This window comes from Bos grunniens, chromosome 1, assembly GCF_055505025.1.
Source record: "Bos grunniens cultivar Pamir isolate PY7600 chromosome 1, Bosgru_T2T1.0, whole genome shotgun sequence".
In the NCBI taxonomy this organism is placed as follows: Eukaryota; Metazoa; Chordata; class Mammalia; order Artiodactyla; family Bovidae; genus Bos; species Bos grunniens.
In genome coordinates, this window is record NC_141165.1 from 127,832,953 (window position 1) to 127,858,690 (window position 25,738).

The following is a 25,738-nucleotide window of genomic DNA, read 5'->3' on the forward strand; positions in this document are numbered from 1 at the left end:
TTGGATACCAGAGTAAAGATTAGGTGATGCTTTTATTTTGTTTATCATAATTTTGGGATTATTTATTTTTATTTTTTTAATTTCATTAAAACTCTATTTTGGTGGCTGATTTTTTAGTGCCATCTAAAATTTTGAGCCCAAGGTAGAATCATCTAATCACAACCTTGTTGGGTACTTCAGAAGAACCATGGGTAGAATTAGAGTAAGTAGGAAAAGAAGCTTATCTTTTCATGATACATCAGGATCAATTCAGTTCAGTCACACAAGCATGTCCAGTTCTTTGTGACCCCCATGGACTACAGCACTCCAGGCTTCCCTGGCCATTACCAACTCCCGGAGCTTTCTCAAAGTCATGTCCATCGATCAGTGATACCACCCAACCATCTCAATCTCTTTGAACCCCTTCTCCTCCTGCCTTCAATTTTTCCCAGCATCAGGGTCTTTACTAATGAGTCAGCTCCTCGCATCAGGTGGCCAAAGTATTGGAGTTTCAGCTTCAGCATCAGTCCTTCCAATGAATATTCAGGACTGAGTTCCTTTAGGATTAACTGATTGGATCTCCTAGCAGTCCAAGGGACCCTCAAGAGTCTTCTCTAAGACCACAATTTAAAAGCATCAATTCTTTGGCACTCAGCTTACTTTATGGTCCAACTTTCACATCTGACTACTTGAATAACCATAGCTTTGACTATACGGATCTTTGTTGGCAAAGTAATGACACACCAGGATAAGATTTCCAAACTCAAATATCTTCATGGCCAAAAAGGTGATATAAGTAATTCAAGTAGTTTGAGATAAGATGGCAGTGTGTAGGGCCTATGATTGAAGCAAACATTTGAAAATTTGAAGACATTCAAATTCAGATTTTTAAAGACACTGCTGCTGCTGCTGCTAAGTCACTTCAGTAGTGTCCGACTCTGTGCAACCCCATAGACAGCAGCCCACCAGGCTCCTCTGTCCCTGGGATTCTCCAGACAAGAACACTGGAGTGGGTCGCCATTTCCTTCTCCAATGCATGAGAGTGAAAATGAAAGTGAAGTCACTCAGTTGTGCCCGACTCTTAGCGACCCCATGTACTGCAGCCTACCAGGCTCCTCCGTCCATGGGATTTTCCAGGCAAGAGTACTGGAGTGGGGTGCCAGTAGCCAGCCACTTTTTTTGAAAAAAAAGACCAAGGCCTAAAATTTTGTGACACGGACTTAAAAGATTGGTCTTACACTCACCACAAGTCAGGAAGGGCTAGGATAGATTTTCTACAGTTTGACTTTTGCAGTTGAATTTGCCACTACTGGAATAATGCTAAATCCCCCAGAGTGCTGAGGCTGGAAATAAAGATTTGCATTATTTGCATGTCACTGTGTGACTTCCATGGGCTCTTAAGAGAGGTTGCCAGATCTATATTTATCATTAGTCATTAATGTCTTCTGTCTACCCACTTGCTGTTCAGTATATCGTATTAGGAACTAAGAAAAACAAAGTTAATGAACAGTAAGATTTTTCTTTTTTAAATCAAAAATGTAGTTCTAAGTGAAGCCCTAAAATTTTCTTTTATAGGTCAAATTGAAAATATTTGCAACCAAGGACGTTTTACCACTTACCTTGAGAGATATGGTGCCATATGAGAAACAGAGTGAATAGCTTTGGAGTAAGCTATATCTAGGTTTAGATCCCAACTCTGTTGCTAATTAATTATGCAAATTCCAACAGATAATTTTAGCTCCATTCCTTTATTCCCCATCTGAAAAACAAGCTTAAAAATTCCCATCTCATTGGATTATTATAAAAAAACAAATATCATAAGACAAAATGCTTTGTACATGACAGCTGTCAATAAAAGTTTTACGCATAGTAGTATATTTATTTAAAGGTATGTTTTACTTACTTTCTCTTCTCCTGGTTATATTGCAGATTAGTATGCTTGCAAAACAATAAACATTGAGAAGTTGATGGGCTGCTTTTAATATAAAGAATATAAATGAGCCACTATGTATGATTCTGTATGTAAAAGGTAGATAATTATAGGCAATATTATTTTCCATGTCCTCAAATAGGACTTTAAAAAAATTATGTAGACAGAACAAAGTAGGTTTAAAATATATTATTACTTATCAATTTTTACTTTTTCAGTATTCTTTTAGTCTTTCCTTTGAGAATAAATAAAAACTTTGTTTAATAAACCTAAATTTCCAAAGGAATTATGTATCATATGTTGATTATACACTCAGCTTATGTGTGTTAATAAGCCCTTTAAATCATAGAAAGGTTTATAAACAAATATTCACTAAAAGAATCTAGAGTTCAAAGTACATCCAATTAGAATTCAGAAAAGAGATGAGTTTTTAAATGCAATTTTAAGCTTGGAAAGGGAATCTATCAGGAGGTAATTGATTCCACCAAAGAGAAGTAATGATTGAAAATGTTCTGTCACTGGAGGATCCTCTGGAATATAAAAATGCATAGAAAAAGCAATAAGTAGGTTACACATTCGAGAACACGTTTGAAATATAAAGCTGCGTGGTGTATTCATTAGCAAACATCAGGAATCCCTAAAACAGTGTGAGATTATTCAAATGTTTTTTTTTTCCTTAAGCAATATTTCAAGGAGAACAGTGGTATGGCAAATCAATTAGAAGTGTCCTCGACTACATGAGCGCACATTACTGCACGTCTTGTTGCACCAGTGACATCCCAGTTCCGTGCAAGCACATTAGCTGATTTTACAAGATACGTGGCAATATGTTCCTCTGTATGAAAAAATAAGATGGAGCACTAGGGGACTTCATAAAGGTGCTAAAACTTGTCTGTGCAATTGTAGATACCTATAGTGCAAGTCTTGTAAATTCAGAAAGAGAAAGCGTACTGACCTGATGGAAGTGTATTTGTGACTCGTTCTCTTTCCTTCTGTTTCTAAGGTCAAAATGGATGCTGTAGCCAGGAAACGTTATGGACATCTGAAATAGTATTCACTAAAGAGAAAACATTTGGCTGAAAAACTGTAAATTGAAGGCTTGTAAGTTCTGGAAAATTAGGATGCCTTGACATTTCAATGGTTATTTTATGAAGGCATTTTTTGTTACCTAACTTTGTAATGATCTTCCAATTAATGGTGTTTCTCTCTGTTAGGCTGCAGTTTTGCCCTTGTTCAAATCAATCCCTAGTGTAACACTCCAGTTATACTGTCAAAAAAAAATGTTACAAATGTTAAAATATAAAAAGGGTTCTTCCTCTCTTAACCTATAGTTCCTCCTTACCCCCACCCCTTAGCCAAACCAGTCCTCTTGCCTCATCTCCTTTGGCCTCTAAAGTCACTGTTCCCAATTCAAAAGACTTTATTAAATGTGATTTGGAATGCTATACCAATGTCTTCTTTAAAGGAAAATATACTAAAGAAGTAGATATAAATAGATGTAGAAAATCGTATTGGAGAAGCTCAGAAGTGCTGCACTCAAGAAAAGCACGGCGATTGACAAGCAATTTAAGCTGGAGTGTGAAAGGATGCAGAAATAACAAGATTTGCATGAAAAATATTGAGATCATGAGAACATCAAATTTAAACGAAAAACTCATGTGCCTCATGATTTAATCATGAGGGCTGACATTACTGTTATAACTTTCAATATCCTTGGCTTTTGAAATAGTTCTATAATGAGGGTGGAGTATATCTATACAGAAAACCAGTGTTATTTTATCCAGCCAGCTCATTACTGTGAAAAATAGGGTTACAAGAATCCAAAGTCTTAATCTGTATGTTGGGAAGCCTAAACATTAGGTATGGCTGAGCTCTATATTTTACTCAGGTATTCAAAGCAAAAGGGAAAAAGTAAGTCAGGTTGTGAAACGATTCATTATTTAATCAATTTTGATTAGCCAACACACAAAAAAGCAGAAAGCACTTCAGATGGATGTTAATATCTCTGCTTTTATCTTATGAAAAATTTTAACAATTGGCTAGAAGCTAGGATTAAGATACTGTCTATAGAAGTCATTTAAAGGGCTCCATATTGACCTGGTAAGTTTCATTCCCACAAACCAGGCAGCTGACATAAAGTAGGTCTTATTTTCCCTTCCCTTTTATTTTTTATAGCATAATAGGTGGTCTGAAAATCTAGTTGTACTTGTTATCTCAGAGGAGAAATGCAGTTCCGACTTCTGTTTATGCTTTCATATCATACTGTATTGCTGTGAACCTGGGTGGCACTTCCAGTGGGACTCCATGTTTAGCCCATGAATGAGAAGACTGTCACAATCAAAAGTGCTTCAGGCACAAACAGATTTGAAACAATCTTCCCACTGACTGGAAGAGAAAAGGCTGGTTCTGAAGATCATTAAAGGTGCTATTGATGTGGTTTCGGGGGGCACACATTTAGATTTTCAAATGTGTTTTACATTTGGAACAGTTTTACTCACATTAAAGCTCAGTTGCTTTCCTGAGAACTCTTCTTCCTGTCATCATTTGCAGGAGCTTTCACAGAGAACTTACTGTTCCAACTGGGAAGGAGGTGGGAAAGGTGGGGAACGCAAAGCAGGCGATTGAACTAGCTCTCTTGACTCAGAGATGCCAGGATCACCTGCTCAGGCAACATTCTGCAGAGTGAGAAGCACAGAGATGAAAGAGGCCACCTGCAGTGGCCCAGGAAGAAAAGGGAAAAAAATCTTTTTGGCATTTAAATGTGCTAGCACTCTCTGATTTAAAAAGTTAAAAGGCTTTCTATCAATTTAAATTAGATTGAAAGTAATTAGGCAGCCAAGTAGCCAAGTCATTTCTTGGTGTGTGTTTATGTGTATGTGTATTTTCCTTTGTCATGGTGACATTTCATCGACCATGCCATCATAAGGGCATCTTGTTATGCAACATTTCATTGTAGGACCATTTCTCCATGCAGCATCTTATCATTGACATTTTGCCATCAAAGTTGCCAGGGACATTTCTTGATGCAGTATTTCACCATTGACATTTCATCAAAACAGCGGTCTATTGTGGTAATAGTTCAGTGCTGACAGTTAGTATACTAAAGCCCCTTAATTACATTATTACACATGCAATTAAGTTTTCCAGTTCCTGATGTAAAACTCCCTTGTTAAAGGAAGGAAGACATTTTTTAACATCTCCCTGCCCTGAATTTTTAAACCAATTGTGAGAGCTATGTTAAATGAAAATATTGTATGTAAATGTGTATGTCCTTAAAATGTCTTCTCAGTTCAGTTCAGTTCAGTCTCTCAGTCGTGTCCGACTCTTTGTGACCCCATGAATCCCAGCACGCCAGGCCTCCCTGTCCATCACCAACTCCCGGAGTTCACTCAGACTCACGTCCATTGAGTCAGTGATGCCATCCAGCCATCTCATCCTCTGTCGTCCCCTTCTCCTCCTGCCCCCAATCCCTCTCAGCATTAGAGTCTTTTCCAATGAGTCAACTCTTCGCATGAGGTGGCCAAAGTACTGGAGTTTCAGCTTTAGCATCAGTCCTTCCAAAGAACACCCAGGGCTGATCTCCTTCAGAATGGACTGGTTGGATCTCCTTGCAGTCCAAGGGACTCTCAAGAGTCTTCTCCAACACCACAGTTCAAAAGCATCAATTCTTCGGTGCTCAGCCTTCTTCACAGTCCAACTCTCACATCCATACATGACCACAGGAAAAACCATAGCCTTGACTAGACGGACCTTTGTTAGCAACGTAATGTCTCTGCTTTTGAATATGCTATCTAGGTTGGTCATAACTTTCCTTCCAAGGAGAAAGTGTCTTTTAATTTCATGGCTGCAATCCCTATCTGCAGTGATTTTGGAGCCCAAAAAAAATGAAGTCTGACACTGTTTCCATTGTTTCCCCATCTATTTCCCATGAAGTGGTGGGACCGGATGCCATGATCTTCGTTTTCTGAATGTTGAGCTTTAAGCCAACTTTTTCAGTCTCCTCTTTCACTTTCATCACGAGGCTTTTTAGTTCCTCTTCACTTTCTGCCACAAGGGTGGTGTCTTCTAAGGCCATTTAAAAAGAATCTTGATAGTGAGGGTGGGAAAACCAGTGGCCATTGACCAAATCCACTCTGCCACTTATTTTTGTTAAAAGAAAAGTTTTATTGGCACACTACCATGCCTATTTTACATATTGTCTATAACTGCTTTTGTAGAATTAAGGAATTACAATACAGACTTTCTAACATAAAAAGCCTAAAATATTTACTATCTGGTCCTTTACAGAAAAAGTACCAATCACTGCCCTGGAAGATGCTTATTTTAAATGTGGGTCATGGGGCTGGCTACCATGGTTTGAACACTTGGGGCACACTTGTGAAGTGTTGTGGGTTCCTGATATGTAGGAAGAAGTGAAAGACTTAGGGAGCCCAAGCTTGCACAGGTGGGTGGCCCAATGATCCATTGACTACCCTGAGCATAGGTCGGGCTTGAGGCTGAGGCGCTGGGATGCTACTGCCTGCCTGGGGACTGTAGTGCACATGGGTGGAGGGGCAGGAAATGTGATTCCTGTTTATTTCTGAGAACATTCTCAATTTGGGGTCCTGACATCAGGATGTCCTCCTTTTATGTTTTCTCTCTGTGGCTGCTCATCCACAGCACTGTTTGCCAGCCCAGACTCTTCCTCTTGGATGTTAAAATTTGAAGTGCATCACAGCTCAGCTATGAGCCCTTTTCTTTTATCTCTGTGTTTTAATAATAATAATAGCCTTTGGGCAATCTAATCCATTTCTAAGACTTAAGTGAACAACTTTATGCTTTTAAACCCCCAGATTTTACCTCCATCCAGAATATATACAACTGCCTGATTGATTAGACACCTCCAGTACAAAACATATTAAAATGACTAATGTTAAAAGACATAATACACATTTTAAAAATAAAAATAAATATAACCCTTGCTACAGGATCAGAATATCTGTAACTGCAGGTATTGGGGACTTCCCTGATGGTACAGTGGATAGGAATCCACCTGCCAATACAAAGGACATGGGTTCGATTTCTCATCTGGGAAGATTCCACATGCCTCAGAGCAACTACTGAAGTTGTTGAACTAAGTACTCATGCACCACAGCTACTGAAGCCCTTGCTCCTAGAGCCTATGCTCAGCAACAGCAGAAGCCACCGTGATGAACAAACAGTAGTTGCACACTATTCTGCACACCACAAGGAATAGTAACCCCTGCTCACCACAACTAGAGAAAGCCCATATGTAGCAACAAAGACCCCGTGGGAGTCAAAAATAAATAAATGAATATTTTAAAAAAATAATATCTGTTACTAGAATTTTGCAATCTTCATTTTAACAACTATTGGATTTCTAACAGAACAGATACAGTTACAAATGGGGAGGAGCTAGAGCTGGAAAAGATGAAAACACAAAATTCTTCAAATTCTCTATGCATTGTCTTCACAAAAGAAATAAACAATTTGAAGAATTTACATAGCTCATTTGATTTAGTTTAATGCTCAACTGTCTTCTATCTCTTTTACAGAAGAAAGTAGGAGAAAGGAATATATTCATTCATTACTTGACCAATTAATTGGTCCTATAGCATTAATAAAATTCCATCTCAACAATATGTAAATAACAATTTAGCCCATTTTTAGTTTTGAGAAAATCTTTATTAATCTATGAATTTGAAAATTATGACATATTCTTATGAAACAAAACTGATGAAAATAATTGCTGAAAATCTTCCTTTGCCCATGTTTCCATTTCCATTTTCTAGTGGTTCTAGTTTTTCAGTGTTCATTCTTTCAGAATCCTTTGTTTTTTTAAACTCCAAGAACTTTTATGAATATTTTATAGGGAAATGTCTTCCTACATTTTCCTTATTTACATTTTCCCCAAATGCTAGATGAATAGCATATCAAGACTTATTCAGTTGACCTTTATTCAATGCTGACCAAGAGCTAACTTCTGATGCTACATGACTGGTGGCCCAGGAAGGAACAGCTATGACCTGGCAGAAAATCAGAAAAATTGTGATACATGTAGTTTTTCCCACAATTTCTCATTTTGCTTCTTCCTGTTGGTTTCATATTCTTTTATCCTCCTGGCATTTATTCAATTAATTATTTTCTGCTTCCCCAGGTACATTTGTGTTCTTGTCTTCTCTTTTCAACTTACCTGCATTCTCTTCTTTTGATTTGATTGGTTTTGTGTCTACAGATGACCCATGTTTCCCCCACCACTGTCATCCCACCTAAAGGTCTTTTTCCATGACTCTTTCAGTAAATCGACATTACTGTGTGCTTCCTTTTCTGTGAACTTTTTCTGGAAAGGTGTTTGACTGCTGCCATAGACATTTATGGTAACTTGGTAACTTATCGCAAAGTAAAACACATGCTATCATTGTTTTGCCTACTTTTCATTTCATTCTGTTTCTGGATATAAAGGATATTCATATAGCCATCCTTTCCATCTATGTTAAATTTAACAAATCACAGACTGCTTTCTATAATTTGGTGGTATAGTATTACATTTTTCTTTCAGGGCCTGTGCCTTCTTTTCCATGTTACCAGCTACTTTACTTTGCCCTTCTCCATTTGTTAAATAATTACTTTTACACTTTCCCACCAGGTAATGAAGCTTTTAAATATAGGATTGAGTACAACTACTTTTTAAATACAAAATATTTACCTGTGAAATAAATCTGCACTGGTGAAACCCAGCTCTTTGTCAGTTGACAAATATTAGCTTTCCACTGTCAACTCACCTCCTGGAGTTAGAAATTTTATAAAGTGGATGTAAAGAACAGAGTTTTGCCAAGAGAATGCACTGGTCATAGCAAACACTGTCTTCCAAACACACAAGAGAAGATTCTACACATGCACATCACCAGATGGTCAATACCAAAATCATATTGATTATATTCTTAGCATAAGATGGAGAAGCTCTATACAGTCAGCAAAAACAAGACCAGGAGCTGACTGTGGCTCAGATCATGAACTCCTTTTTGCCAAATTCAGACTTAAATTGAAGAAAGTAGGGAAAACCACAAGACCATTCAGGTATGATCTAAATTAAATCTTTTACAATTATACAGTGGAAGTGACAAATAGATTCAAGAGATTAGCTCTGATAGACAGAGTGCATGAAGAACTATGGATGGAGGTTCATGATACTGTACAAGAGGCAGTGATCAAGACCTTCTGCAAGAAAAGAAATGTAAAAAGGCAAAATGGTTGTCTGAGAAGCCCCTACAAATAGCTGAGAAAAGAAGAGAAGTGAAAGGCAAAAGAGAAAAGGAAAGCTATACCTACCCATTTGAATGCAGAGTTCCAAAAAATAGCAAGGAGAGATAAGAAAGCCTTCCTCAGCCATGAATGCAAAGAAATAGAGGAAAAAAATAGAATGGGAAAGACTAGAGATCTCTTCAAGAAAATCAGAGATACCAAATAAATATTTCATGCAAAGATGGGAACAGTAAAGGATAGAAATGGTAAGGACCTAACAGAAGCAGAAGATATTAAGAAGAGGCAGCAAGAATACACAGAAGAACCGTACAAAAAAAGATTTTCATGACCCAGATAACCACAATGGTGTGATCACTCACCTAGAGCCAGACATCCTGGAATGCAAAGTCAAGTGGGCCTTAGGAAGCATCACTACGAACAAAGCTAGTGGAGGTGATGGAAATCCAGTTGAGCTATTTCAAATCCTAAAAGATGATGTTCTGAAAGTGCTGCACTCAATATGCCAGCAAATTTGGAAAACTCAGCAGTGGCCAAAGGACTGGAAAATGTCAGTCAGTTTTCATTCCAATCCCAAAGAAAGGCAATGCCAAAGAATGTTCAAACTACTGCACAATTGCACTCATCTCACACACTAGCAAAGTAATACTCAAAATTCTCCAAGCCAGGCTTTAATAGTACATGAACTGTTAAATTCCACGTGTTCAAGTGGATTTAGAAAACGTAGAGGAACCAGAGATCAAATTGCCAACATCCGCTGGATCATCGAAAAAGCAAGAGAGTTCCAGAGAAACATCTACTTCTGCTTTATTGACTATGCCAAAGCCTTTGACTGTCTGGATCACCACAAACTGTGGAAAATTCTGAAAGAGATAGGAATATCAGACCACCTGATTTGCCTCCTGAGAAATCTGTATGCTGGCCAAGAAGCAAAAGTTAGAACTGGACATGGAAAAACAGACTGGTTCCAAATTGGGAAAGGAGTACATCAAGGCTCTATATTGCCACTCTGCTTATTTAACTTATGTGCAGAGTACATCCTGTGAAATGCCAGGCTAGATGAAGGAGAAGCTGGAATAAAGATTGATGGGAGAAATATCAATAACCTCAGATATGCAGATGACACCACCCTTATGGCAGAAAGTGAAGAGGAACTAAAGAGCCTCTTGATTAAAGTGAAAGAGGAGAGTGAAAAAGCTGGCTTAAAACTCAACATTCAGAAAACTAAGATCATGGCATCTGATCCCATCACTTTATGGCAATAGATGGGGAAACAATGGAAACAGTGAGACTTTATTTTCTTGGGCTCCAAAATCACTGCAGATGGTGACTACAGACATGAAATTAAAAGACACTTGCTTTTTGGAAGAAAATCTATGACCTGCCTACACAGCATATTAAAAAGCAGAGACATTACTTTGCCAACAAAGGTATGTCTAGCCAAAGCTATGGTTTTTCCAGTAGCCATGTATGGATGTGAGAGTTGGACTATAAAAAAAGCTGAGTGCTGAAGAACTGATGCTTTTGAACTGTAGTCTTAGAGAAGACTTTTGAGAGTCCTTTGGACAGCAAGGAGATTCAACCAGTCAATCTCAAAGGAAATCAGTCCTGAATATTCATTGGAAGGACTGATGCTAAAACTGACTCTCCAATACTGTGGCCACCTGATGTGAAAAGCTGACTCATTTGAAAAGACCCTGATGCTAGGAAAGATTGAAGGCAAGAGGAGAAGGGGATGACAGAGGATGAGATGGTTGGATCGCATCACTGACCTAATGGACATGAATTTAAGTAAGCTCCGGGAGTTAGTGATGGACAGGGAAGCCTGGTGTGCTGCCGTCCATGGGGGTCACAAAGAGTCAGTTAGGAGTGAGCGACTGAACTGAACTGAAAGAGAATTATGCATCAGAAACTGCTTAAATTGTTTTTTCTCTGCTCTCAAAACTTCTCTGTTCATATCTTTTCTTTCTTCCCCTTTCCTCCTATAACAGATCAAAAATTGCCATCAATTTCTCTTGCTATATATAAATGGCTACTTCTGCCTGTTTTTTCCAAATCCTGTGACCTGAAATCCCAGAGTGTTTTTTAAACAAACATTCTTCTATTCTTTGTTAAAAACTGACAGAAGGATGGGAGGTAAGAGGGGAAAATAAGAATAAAATAAGGAGCAGGAGGGTAGTCCAAGGGAAATAATGTGTAAAACCAAGGACATTATAATATCATTAGTTTTTTTGATGAGACAAGGGATAGAGAGGCTTACTGATAAACTGAATGAATGTTATAGTGTAAGCTTGCCAAGACTCACTGTATGTGATTGCTACAGTCAATCAAAAGTTGAAAATATGGTCATTGTTACATTTATTTCCTTGATAAAATTGCACTTTGATTACCATAAGAAATCTTCATAGCTCTCTAGCATATATCCTGTGCATGAGAATTATAATGAAATTTGTTTCTTGTAACCTATATGTGTAAGATAAGGAAAAGGACAGCAGGGCTTCCTCTCTGCTTTGTCATTTGCTTTCTCTCATCTCCCCAACTTTAGTGGAAGTGATCCATTGTGCCTTAGCTCTACTTGGAACCCTTCTCAATTATATGACTTCTTTGGCTTCATTGTAACTATTTCTGTACTTGTCTATCACTCCTACCAGACTGGGAGTCTGATCCAGAATTGATGCTAATTTTTCATTCCTCTAGCACCTAGCTTTATTTCATCAAGAAATGCTTAATATACGAATGGGTGTAGGGATGAATGAAAGAGTGAGAGCACATAACCAAGATGATTTTCTCTTGCTGTTGTTATTTTATGAAATAAATCATCAGGATGTAATTAATGTATCAAATTCCGCCATTTTTGTGCTACTTATTCTGGATTTGTGTGCATCACCAAACCACGGAAACTGCTCAAAAGGAGAATAGATAACAGAACAGGGCTCCTTAACCCATTTAGATTTTATAAAAAGAGAGTAACTAACAGAACTAGAGCTCCAGTTCACTAAAATAGTAACAACAACACACTAACAACAAGAAGAGCAAACAGATAAAATGTATTGAATGTTTATCCTATGCCACATGCCAGTCTAAGCCACCTATGAAACTGGTGATGTTTTTCCCATTTTACCAAAAGGGAAACTGAAGCAACATGGTATTAGGTAATTTCCTAAGAACACAAGTATTCAATAAAGTTACTAAATGATGAGCCAGCACTGCTATTATCAGATGAGATTAGAATACTTGCATGACACTGTGTTTCTAGACATTTATCACACTTTGAAATTATACATTTAGTTTCTGGATATGGGTGCCTTTCTTACTACACTCTACACTTGATCAAAGTGGACCTGTGTATGATTTTGTTCATCTAACACATGATAGGCACTCAATATTTCTTGAGTGAATGATAAGGCAAGCTGCTACTCAGAACCCAGCATTCCATCAATGTAATACAAGAAAATAGTAAATTGTTCTGAAATTTTGCCTCTCTAAATACTCACTGAATACAAGGAATCCTAGAACTATTACTAGGGGGAGGTTTGAAACTCAGAAGACATACACCAGACTACCAGTCTGCATGTTATCAACAGCATGGAGAGCCTCAGACATGAGCATGTTGGCCTAACTGAGACACACCACTTTCCTTAAATTGTGTAGAAGGATACCACAGTTTCCTCAGTCATTTTTTTTCTTATATTATTTGAAAAATCATCTTTTCACACTAAACTGTTTTCCCCTAAAGCCCCAGTGAATCTCATCTCCTTCTCTCCTTCAGCAGGAGACATCCCTGAACATATTTAGAAACTGAAAGCTTCTCAGCGCCAGTGCCCAGCCAGTTAAAATTACTATCTTGCCTACACAGCTAATGTGTCTTTGTACAGAAAATGTTAGCATCCTCAAGTCGTCTACTTGAATTTTTGCTTGCCTTTTATAAACCCTTCGTGGATCCTGGAATCATTAACTGGCTATCTCCCGACTGGTTGGGATTCTTCTCTACTCATCCCACCTTCCCTCACTTCTGCATGTGCTATTGCATTCTTGTAAACCCTTTGCCCCACTTAAGCTGCATTTTACTCTCCCTGGAACTATCAACATCACAGCACATGTCAATCAAGTGACTTTATCTTTCTACACCAACTTTTCCGTTCTTTAGGAGAATTCAGTCCAAAAATACATGTGTTGAACATTTATCTGCATAGGTAAGCACTTTGTGGAATTCAGAGATGAATAATACTCTTAAATTCCACCTTAGGGAGTTCAACAGTCTTTTGGGAGACTCAAACTATAATAAATGAATGAATCCTACTCTACAATGGACATAAAAATAAAGTGTTATGAAAGATAAAGCCATAAAATGTCTTAACAGAATAGGTGGCTGAGTTACTATTTTAAAGATACATAGGATTTTGACAGAAAGAAATGAAAAGGGAGAAAGAACAATACAGACAGAGGGAACACCACCACCTAAAGCAGGGTGGGTACCAAATCATGACACATTCAGAGACTAGTGGGTGGACGAAGGTAGCAGTAGAACTGGGATCATGAATCAGGGGTTGGAATGACTGTCTAGGGCCTTAATTGTCTTAGTAAGAAGTCTGGACTTTGTAGATGATGAGGAGGCCTCAAAACTTTTTGAGGAGAGGTATGTCATGAGAAAGAACCCTCATTTAGGAAAATCATTCACTAGGAACAGCAAATGTATTGAAGATGTTTTAAATGGAGACCAGAATTTTTTAAAGTAATATATTGTCATCTAAGTGAGAAAGAAACCTAACAAGGGCAATAGCAGTAGGAAGGAAAGTGAGGATGAATGAGATGCCCTTAGCAAGCAGAATGGACGAGTCTGGAAAATTAAGAAAGAAAGAAGGTAAAAGGTAACACTATGCTATGGGCTGGCCTTCACAGCAGAATCCCTACAGAATTCCTCTGACAGTCTCAACAATGTTTTCTATACTATTTTTCCAAGGAACTTTATATTGCACTCCTTGTCAACAGAAGTTCTAACAATTTACTACTAAAGGCAAATAGCTGCAGAACATGTTCATAATGAAAAGAGTGAAGTTGAATCTCTTAGAGCTGGAATGACTCTAAAAACCTTGTTTAACCTTAGAGAGTCTAATATACCTCTCTTAGTGTGTGCTTAATAAAACCAAGGCACATAAAATTAATGTGAGTCAGGACTGGAAACATGCGACAGCTGTCTTCTGCTCCAATACTCTTTCCATTCACTGTCCCCGTTTCTAATAACCTAAAAGTCAGCTTCTTAGAAGAAATTAGTTGATAGGCAATATGAGCAAAATCTAGACACAGAATAAAGGATCTGGGGAAAACACCTAAGTATGGGGACACTCAAAGATGGACAAGGGCAAGGGAAATTAGGCAGACAAATATAACTCTATTTAACGTGTCACACTGGGACACTTAAGAATCTGCCTATTAAAAACTGGGTGCCACAATTTTCCCTAATGTCTCTTAGAAAGTCTTTTTTTTAAACTTGACTCTGACTCAGGTAATGTAAGACCATCTTTCTATTAATATGGAGAATAATTACTTAATAACTTCCTTAATTTAACCTTTCAAATACAATATTGATTATCCTCATATTCAAGATGATGTCATTGTAATTAATTTGCCCTAATAAGACAAAAACTTGGTCTTCTCTATTTCCTCCTTTATCTTTCAACTTATTTGATCAAGTGGAGAGACTAGTCTGGGAGACATAGCTATAATAGAGTCTCATAGATACTGAGAAGAGATGGTTTACTTCTTGATTCCTCTTTGTCCTACTAAAAGTAATGCAACATTCTAGAAAATTTTTCTTATATACTGTGTTATCAATGTGTTCTTAAACTTTTATCCAATAAGTCTTTTTTTCTTTTGACTATGTTTATGCCTTGATAATCATACCCTGTTCTGTGTAACTTTTATTTCCCCTCATCTTTTGCCTTATCTTTTAATTTTGCATTTACTATCAATTATTACCCATCCCACAGTGAAAATAATTATGTAACATGAAACCTTGTGTTGGAGTCCTCTGCCGACCATCAACCATCACATCTCCCAAACACAAATTGGGCTGCAATTCACCTACTTTTTACTCTCTTTAACAGGAAAAAAGGAAGGGGAGGGGGGTACACTGACACATTCAAAACATGAAATTTTCCACATATTTATAATAAGAACTCTCATGCAGTCAAGCCAAGATTACACTTACACAGAATGGCTTCATCATTATGAGAACTAAATGAGAGAGCTACAGTTCCTGGTTTCCTCTCTACCTCTGCTGTGTTAGGTGCTTTCATCAAGACACAGTACATAATTATGACCTCTAATCAGATAGTTCCCAAATTTCTACCTTCAGCCTTTACCCCCTCCCTAATTCCCAACTGTATAACCAATTTCCTTCTCACCATTCCTATTAAGATGCTTCATACACATCAAAACTAACCTTAAATTTCCATTTAGCTATATAATCCTGGTGAGTTTCCTAAACATCCTGAGTTTTGATTTTCTTATCTACAAATTGGGGAGAATGCAATCTACTTCAAAGGGTTGATATTAGTATGAAATAAATTCATAATCATAAAGTAGCTAGTATTGTGTAGAAGACTTAATAGATACTCATAATAGGCACATAATAGATACTCAGTGGTTTTTCTTTTGAGTTTGATAATTTTACATTTTAATATCAAGTTTACAAAAGTGAAAGTGGAGAATGAAAAGGTTGGCTTAAAGCTCAACATTCAGAAAACGAAGATCATGGCATCCGGTCCCATCACTTCATGGGAAATAGATGGGGAAACAGTGGAAACAGTGTCAGACTATTTTTCTGGGCTCCAAAATCACTACAGATGGTGACTGCAGCCATGAAAGTAAAGATGCTTACTCCTTGGAAGGAAAGTTATGACCAACCTAGATAGCATATTCAAAAGCAGAGACATTACTTTGCCAACAAAGGTTTGTCTAGTCAAGGCTATGGTTTTTCCTGTGGTCATGTATGGATGTGAGAGTTGGACTGTGAAGAAGGCTGAGCACCAAAGAATTGATGCTTTTGAACTGTGGTGTTGGAGAAGACTCTTGAGAGTCCCTTGGACTGCAAGGAGATCCAACCAGTCCATTCTGAAGGAGATCAGCCCTGGGATTTCTTTGGAAGGAATGATGCTACAGCTGAAACTCCAGTACTTTGGCCACCTCATGCGAAGAATTGACTCATTGGAAAAGACTCTGATGCTGGGAGGGATTGAGGGCAAGAGGAGAAGGGGACGACAGAGGATGAGATGGCTGGATGGCATCACTGACTCGATGGACGTGAGTCTGAGTGAACTCTGGGAGTTGGTGATGGACAGGGAGGCCTGGCATGCTGCAATTCATGGGGTCGCAAAGAGTCGGACATGACTGAGTGACTGATCTGATCTGATCTTACAAAGAGGTCATTTACATCATAAAATGCATCTATTTTAAGTTTATATATTTCTATGAGCTTTACAAATTACATACAGTGTTTTACCAACACTTAAAGTACAAACCATTTCCAGTTTTTCTTGTGTCCATCCCTCTGTGTCCAGCCCGAGGCAGTCATCATTCCCTGTTTCCAGCCCCAGGAAATAACTCACCTCTTTTCTATCACTGCAGTTTACAGCTGTATTTTCCAGAATTTTATATAAATGAAACATGGGATAATGCTCTTGGTTTTTTAGGGCTGAATATTCAGTGACTCATAATGTCTTTTTTCCTTCTTATTCTCTCTTTCCTTCCGTTCACACCCAGATCATTGTTTCTCTTGCAGCTACCTTATTTCCTAGGTCCCTATTTCTTCTTTCACAAGGAGCTGTATAGCCACCTCAGTGTCTCAGGTAACAATGATGTCACCCATCCTCCTACTTCCTCACTCATCAAATCCCACCAGCAGCTGTGTACAAAATAAGCAAACAAAGTAGATAAATAGCAATTTTTTTAAAGAGCTGTTTTTCCTATTATATTTGTCATTGCTTTTGTATTCTTTTGAATATAAATCTATTTCACTATATATATAAAACACTGATGGTTATAACTACGCTTGAAATTTCAGCACTTTCTAGTTATAGCTAAACAAAACTGCAGAACATTAAGTTTCTACTTTGAAAGCTGCATATGTTAATTACTGTAACTGCCTAATCTACATATTCCAGTACATTACTTGGCTAACCCATGATGGGTTTTTCTACATTACTCAGAAATTAAGAGTTGGCTATTCTTAAGTAAATGTCAAAACTATATTTGAATAAATACGATTATTTATCCTAAACATAAACACATCCTTGCCAAACACAGAGATAATGAGCACTAATGATAAACTCTAGCATTATAACAAAGCAGCTTAAAACCCCTTTAGAATTTCTTTTCAAAAGAAAACACTACTCTCTTACTAAAAAGTGAGGAAAGTTTTACCAACAAAAAATACTCTTTAGACAAGTGGAAATGTTGTCTGCAGCTATGCTTGCCAAGTAAAGAAAAGATAATGCCCAAGATGTGCATATCCAAGCTTGTTGGGTAAAGAATAGATTTCAAATGTGCTTCCAAAAACATTCATTACAAAACAGTCAGATTTACTTTTTTGAATTGTTAGTTCCTAAGTTATATAAAAAGTTCATATTCTGAAGATTTTCCAGCTTGCTCTGAGCAAAATACTGTGTGTCAATTCACATTTGACACACTAAAATACTTTTAAAAATATTCTGAATTGGCCTTTTAAAAACAATTCAGGCATTCAACTTTATGTATTCACCTCTGTTCCTACTTAAATATGAACATGTGGAAAAGAGGTTCACCAGGGGATAGATAATATGCAGCAATCTGAAGCAAGGAAACATGACTTGACATCTTGTCTGGTTGACAGAAAACCAAATAATAGACAGCTCACAATAGCAAAAACTGATGCTAGAACTGTTTCAGAGGATTATGTCTTGAAAGCATAAGTAACCCTTTGAATCAATTTCTGAGACTAGATGCAGCAACTTAAGCTTGTGCTTCACATCCATCAGAGACTAGAAGGAAAAATCATCATTTTTATACTCTTTCATGAGCCATAACCTCCATAATGGATATATGGGAGTACTGGCCTCTAAGAGATAAAACATCCTCTAGACTTGCTTTAAGCATTGTACTTTCTTTAGCCCCCAGGTTGCCTCACTAAGACTGAGGTATCTGCAGTGGTCTTTCATGAGTAGTCTGCATGTATTTATTTCCTAGCCAGCTGGATGCTTTATCCTGCCTACCCACATAAGGTAATACAACTAGAAACCGGTTTGAGGGGAATCTCACAATTAGCATGCATATATTCTAACAGTACAAAAATTTTAACTCAGAGAATACGTGAACATAGTAGAATTCATTCACTCATTACATAGATACTACTAAGGAGCATCTATGTCCTGGGTCTTGAATCTTTAGAATTAAAGACTCCCTTTCTTTTCCTGCAGCAAAGATTTATACAGTGGCAGTGTTATCTGAAAAGATGGCTCAGCACATTCCTTGTTAGATGGTTTACTCTCAGAAAATATATCTTTATCATTTAGCAGTAATGTGGTAATCTCCCCAACTTGTAGTAATCTTCCTCCTATTATTTTTATCTGAGGAGACAATAAGATTCGACTTGAAACTCTCAAGAATTTGAAAATTACTACTGTGTCATGACTATACATTTTGAAATTTTGGTTCTGTCTTTTATTTTAAGGCTGAACCTCCCCAGTTTGTAGTGATAACTTTGGTTTTGAAATGCTTTGCAGACACTTTACTACCCTGATTGCACCTCCGGATTCTTCTGATTTATCAGCATCCTTCTTTAGGGTTATTCAGAAATAAAAGCAGTGTTCCGGATGTGCCCCAGTCCAACCATAGAGCCATTATCCTGAATTTAGTTTCCACAGTTACTGTTTTAATGTGACATAATAGAACATTAGCTTTTTGAATGGTTTTATGGTATTTGGACTCCCACTGTGGCAATGACTAATGAAAATTCTTGCAAACAAGAACATGGTTAAATCTCTTGTTGAGAATATCAGCATAATGGCAGCAAAGGAATTTTAGTGTTCATCTGCCCCCAGTAACATCAAATTTGAGCAACTATTTGTGCACAAAAGTGAACTAAAAAATATTGTCAAAAGAGCTAGAATTCCAGGTGACAGATTACAGCACCTAAGTGCAGCATGGAAATAAATAAGATGGCTTGAGACCAGCCTCAAGACCAGCTTCCAAGGATTCAGTTCCCTGGCCTGCCCCAGAGCCAGACCAGCCCCCATAGACACAAACTCCAGGCTGACCTCTGAGTTTATAGGCTGAAGCCCTAGGTTATAGGCTGAGTTTCATAATCCAAGGATCCAGGTTCACCCTAGCAACAGATTGACCTCTGTGGTCTTCAGGACAGCTCCTATGAAACCAGACTCCTGGCCCATCCTAGTACTAGACTGGCTCTCATGGAACCAGACACTAGTCCTATCCCAGATCCCTGGCACCTATTTGGCCCATATGGACTCAAGATTCAGGCTGTACATGCAAACCCGTTTCTCAGGCCTATCACTACAGATTCAATCACCAGACTAGCCCCAGTGAATCTAGGCTCCAGGCCCACTTCTGCAGACTTAGGCATCAGGCTGGTGGCTATGTACCTAACTACCAGCCCCCCTATTTGCTGATCCAAGCAGCAAATCTGCTTATCCAAGGATGCCAGCAGCAAGCCCACCTGTGAACATTAACCAGAATCTCTACGTAGGTTGACTGGTGAAGGGTTTTGCCTCCCAAAGACAGTCTGTAAAGACTAGAAGAGGTACCTAATTTATTAAATGTGCAGATGCAAATATAAACCCATTGGATCATGAATAATCAAGGAAACATAACATCACCAAAGGAAACTAATAAAACTTCAATGACTAGCCCTAAAGAAATGGAGATCAATGAATAGTCTGGCAAAGAACTCAGGATAATCCTTTTAAAGAAAATCAGTGAACTATAGAAAAAAAAGAGACAACTATATGACATTAGGAAAACAATGCATGAACATAATGAGAGGTTCAAGAAAAAGAATAGAAATTTATTTAAAAAACAAAACAAAAGTCCTAGAGTTGAAGAATATAATGATTGAACTGCATATTTAAAGTAACTTCAATAGCAGACTCAATCAAGCAGAAGTAAGAACTTGTAAATTTGTAGACAGGTCATTTGATATTATCCAGTCAGAGGAGCAAAAAATAAATAAATAAAGAGCAAAAAAGAATGGATAAAGCCTATGTGAATTATGAGATGCTCATTAAAACAAAACAATTTGTTATTAGAGTCTCAGAAGAAAAGAAACAATGGCTGAGAATGTCCCAAGTCTGGGGAGAGATTTGGACATCCAATATCATGAAGACAATACGTCACTTCCAAATAATCTTCTCCAAAACACATTATATTACAACTGTTTGAAACCAAAGACTAAGAGAGAATTTTTAAAGCAGCAAGAGAAAAAAAGAAAATTCTACACATATAAGGAACTTTTTCCATCTCAGCAGATACACAAAAGATAAAGAGAAGGAAGTCAAATGTGTTGTTGTTCAGTCATCAAGTCTTGGTGACCCCATGGACTGCAGGATGCCAGGCCTCCCTGTCCCTCCCCATCCCTCGGAGTTTGCCCAAGTTCATGTTCATTGAATCAGTGATGCCATCCAATCATCTCATACTCTGTCACCTCTTCTCCTTCTGCCTTCAATCTTTCCCAGCATCAGGGTCTTTTCCAATGAGTCAGCTGTTTGCATCAGGAGGCCAAAGTATTGGAGCTTCAGCTTGGAGTCAAATATACCACTGTGGAAAATTATCAGTTCACAAAGAAAGACAGCAAAAGAACTAAAAAACAAGAGAACCACAAAACAGTAATGAATTAATAAGATGTCATATGTAAGTCCATATGTATCAATAATTACTTTAAATATAAATGGATTAAGTTATTCAATCAAAGAGTATGCTGCTGCTACTGCTGCTAAGTCGCTTCAGTCGTGTCCAACTCTCTGCGACCCCATAGACAGCAGCTCACCAGGCTCCCCCACCACTGGGATTCTCCAGGCAAGAACACTGGAATGGGTTGCCATTTCCTTCTCCAATGCATGAAAGTGAAAACTGAAAGTGAAGTCGCTCAGTCATGGCCGACTCTTCACGAACCCATGGACTGCAGCCTACCAGGCTCCTCCATCCATGGGATTTTCCAGGCAAGAGTACTGGAGTGGGTTGCCATCGCCTTATCCGATACAATCAAAGAGCATAAAGTAGCTAAATAGATTAAGAAATAGAATCAGACTCTTTGCTGCCTACAAGGGATTCACTTTAAGGACACTCATAGGCTCAAGAAAAGAGACAGAAAATGTATTCTGTGCAATTTAAAACTATAAGAGAGCAGGGTTAGCTATACTTATATCAGACAAATAGACTTTAAATATGGTTAAGTAGAGGCAAAGAAAATTGTTATATAATGATAAAGGATCAATTCATCAAAAATATAACAATTGTAAATATATATGCACCCAACATTAGGGTACTTAAATATATTAAGGAAATATTAACAGATCTAAAGAGAGAAATAGAAAACAAAACTGTAAAAGTAGGAGAGAACAATATCCGATAAATCATATAGATAATAAATCAACAAGGAAACACTGGATAAGAACTGCACCTTAGACAAAATGTACCTGACAGACATGTGAAAAACATTTCACTCAACAGCTGCAAAATATATATTCTTCTCAATACACATGAAATGTTCTCCAGGATAGATCATATGTTATATCACAAAAATAGCCTTAGTAAATGTAAGAAGATTAAATTTGTACCAACTGTCTTTTCCAAAAACAACAGCATGAAACTAGAAATCAATAACAGAAAGAAAACTGGAAAATTAACAAATGTGTGGAGATTAAACAATACACTTCTGAACAACCAGTATGTCAAGAAGAATTCAAAACGGAAATAAAAAAATATCTTGGAACAACTGAAAATGGAAACAAGGCATACCAAAACTTATAGAATACTGGAAAATCAGTTTTAAAAGAGAAATAAATACCTACATTAAGAAAAAGAAGGGATTCCCTGGTGGCTCAGCTGGTAAAGAATCTGCCTGGAATGCGGGAGACCTGGGTTCGATCCCTGGGTTGGGAAGATTCCCTGGAGAGGGGAAAGGCTACCCACTCCAGTATTCTGGCCTGGAGAATTCCATGGACTGTATAGCTCATGGGGTCTCAAGGAGTCAGACACGACTGAGTGACTTTCATATTCATATTCATATTCATATTCAGAAAAAAAGATCATAAATAATAACCTAAATTTACACCTCAAAAAACTATTAAAAAAAAGAACAAATTAAGGCCAAAGATAGCAGAAGGAAGGAAATAACAAAGATCAGAGTGCAAATAAATGAGAGACCATAAAAAACAAGAGAAAAAAATCAATGAAACAGAGCTTGCTTTTTGAAAAGTGATAAATCTTTAGCTAGATTAAGAAAAAAGAGAGAAGACTCAAATAATATCAAAAATGAAAGAAGCAACATTAACATGATACCACAGAAATACAAAGTGTCATAAGAGACTACTATAAATAATTACATGCCAACCTGATAAGATGGAAGAATATGGAAAACTTCTAGAAGCATACAACCTACCAAGACTAAATCATAAGAAATAGAAAACCTGAAAAGATCTATAACAACTTAGCAAGTAGACTGAATTCGTATCCAAAACCCTCCAAGCAAAAAATCTCGCCAGGACCTAATGGTTTTGATGGAAATTTCTACCAAACATTTATTGAAGAATTAGTTCCAATCCTCTTCAATCTCTTCCAAAAAAAAGGGGGGAATATTTTCAAACTTATGTCATGAGATCATATTACTCTGATATCAAAGTTAGATAAAAACATTATAAGAAAAGAAACTTATAAGCCAATATTTTGATGAATATAGATGCAAAAATTTACAACAAAATACTAGCAAACCAAATTCAGCAGTGCATTATAAGAATCATATACTATGATCAAATGGAATTTATCCCTGGGGTGCAAGAATGGTTCAACAAAAACAAATCAATAAATGTAACACACCACATTAATAAGATGAAAGATAAGAAGTCATATAGTCATCTTGAAAGACATAGAAAAAAACACTTCACAACATCCATTCATTACAAAAACCTTTAATATACTGGAAATAAAGGGAATATAACCTTGACATAATGGAGGTTATAAATGACATACCCATAGCTAATATATTCAAATGGTTAAAGTTTAAAAACTTTCCCTCTAAGATCAGATAGCAAGCAAGGATGCTCACTCTTACCACTACTATTTAAAATAGTGTTAGAAGTTCTAATCACAGTATACGTTAAACAAACTAGGCTTTTTCCTCATATAATCAAATAGCTCCAGTAGATTCCTTGGGACATCATGGACTCCAATAGATCCTTCTTCTCTGTCATATTTAGATCATCTGCTTTCCTTCTTAAGGTTGTCACCTCAAAATCACAATATGCCTATTGCACCTCCATTATCACATCCTCATTACAGGTAGGAAGAAGGAAGAGCCATGGGTCATGCCAGTCTAGTCTATTTATTTTTATCAGGAAAGCAAAACTAACAAAACAGAATTCCACTTACATTTCACTAATGAGAACTGTGTCACAAGGCCAAACCTAGCTAGCCAGAAGGTAGCCAAGGGAAGGGTGTTGTGTGTCTACCCTAATCATGTACGTAATATTAAAATTATGCCAACTATTGTGGCCTACCCATATACTCTAATAAGAACTTTAAAACAAATTTCCTTGGTATCATGAAATAAAATGGCAGCTGCTATCATCTGGCTCTTCCTGATCTTCATTTTACATTTTATTCTATTTTATAGGTAGAAAATGAGATGGTTAGATAGCATCACCGACTCAAAGGACATGAACTTGTGCAAACTCCAGGAGATAGTGAAGGACAGGCAAGCCTGGCGTGCTCCAGTCCATGTGGTCACAGAGAATCAGACAGCTTAGCAACTGAATAGCAACACAGGTACCTCTGTACAACTGGCTGAGTTCATGAAAAGTATGAAGAACTACTTAGTAAAGCAAAGATAATATGTTGGCCTTGAATGAGCTTATTGTTTTATAGGAAACATAAGAAGCAAGTGTTTAAAAAGTACTATATTTTCCCTCTCATGTGTATGCTTAAACAGAATTGTATTGCTACATCTAGACACAATACATTCCCTGAGGTGTCTTATTGGTTGCGTACAATAAGTAAATTTTCTTTCTCTTATATAAATAAGATGTCTTTTTTATCTTGACCTGCTTTAATAATATCTCTTCTCAAGATACCTAATAATATTATTTGGGAGTTCCCCAGTATTTTTGTTTTTGTTTTCTCTGGGCTTTAGAAAGCCTTCTGTGCACATCCAGAGCTCTCCTCCACATTATTAGGAATAGTGCCAGGGTTTCTGTTATAGATTCAGTTACATCTGCTCCTTCTACACATTTGGGATACCAGGAACACAGATGTTCTTGGCTCCCAGCCATTTGCAGCCTTGTTTCCTCTGCAAGTAAATTTTTCATTACACATTTATCAAGCATGTTATTTTCTGGTTGGTGCTCATCCTTAGTGCTAGATCTGACTATGGTAGCAGTTGCTCTTTTAGTTAGAGTTTTCCTCTTTTCTTCTAGGCCATCACAAATAACCAAACACCTAATTTTCACTGCATGAAGACCATAGCTGACTACAGACATGTCAGTTCTACCATGAAAGAATTCAATAGAAATGACAAGAGCAGTTTCATGAAATCTGAGGCCTGAAACTACTAGAAAGGAATATGAATAACAAGTGCTAATATTCATTTTGGAATGTCAAGTGATGTAACTGTCATTAATTTTTCTAAGTATAGGAGATATGCTTCCCAGGTGGCACTAGTGGTAAAGAACCCACCTGCCAAAGCAGGAGACGTAAGAGATGCGGGTTTGATCCCTGGGTTGGGAAGATCCCCTGGAGAAGGGCATGGCAACCCACTCCAGTATTCTTGCTTGGAGGATCCATGGACAGAAGAGTCTTGTTGCAGTGAAGAGGGAAAAAAGGGGGTGGGGAATGAGTTTTTTTCTTTTCCTTTCCTAAGAACAAAGAAGATAAAGAGAAAAGTGAGCAGGTCTGGACATTCCTAGTTTTTTGGGGTTTTTTTTTTTACTTTTTTTTTTTTTTACTTTAATTGCTCCTAACCTGGGTGGCTCAGACAGTAAAGAATCCACCTGCAATACAGGAGACCCAGGTTCGATCCTTGGGTCAGGAAGACTCCCTGGAGAATAGAATGCTAACCACTCCAGTATTCTTGCCTGGCGAATTCCATGGACAGAGGAGCCTGGTGGGCTACAGTCCATGCGTCACAGAGTCAGACATGACTGAGAGACAAACACTTCACAATTGTGTAATTGAGTTTGTTTATCTTCCCACTAACTCTGCAGGACCTACACTTCGCACCTGTTTTCCGTTGACTCTATAATACATCCTGCATCTGGTGTTTTCCCTTACAACACTCTTCCCCTTATAGTTCTTCTTTTTACATAT

At 37.5% G+C, this 25,738-nt stretch overlaps 1 long non-coding RNA gene across 1 annotated transcript; it reads right to left on the reverse strand.

Moving 5' to 3' along the window:
- Positions 1-20,207: 20,207 nt before the first annotated feature.
- LOC147380201 (uncharacterized) lies at positions 20,208-25,289 on the reverse strand. Its single transcript, XR_015134954.1, has 2 exons — positions 25,109-25,289; positions 20,208-21,019 (listed from the first exon to the last, which is right to left on the reverse strand). It is a non-coding gene; the product is annotated as an uncharacterized LOC147380201 (long non-coding RNA).
- Between the last annotated feature and the right edge of the window lie 449 nt (positions 25,290-25,738).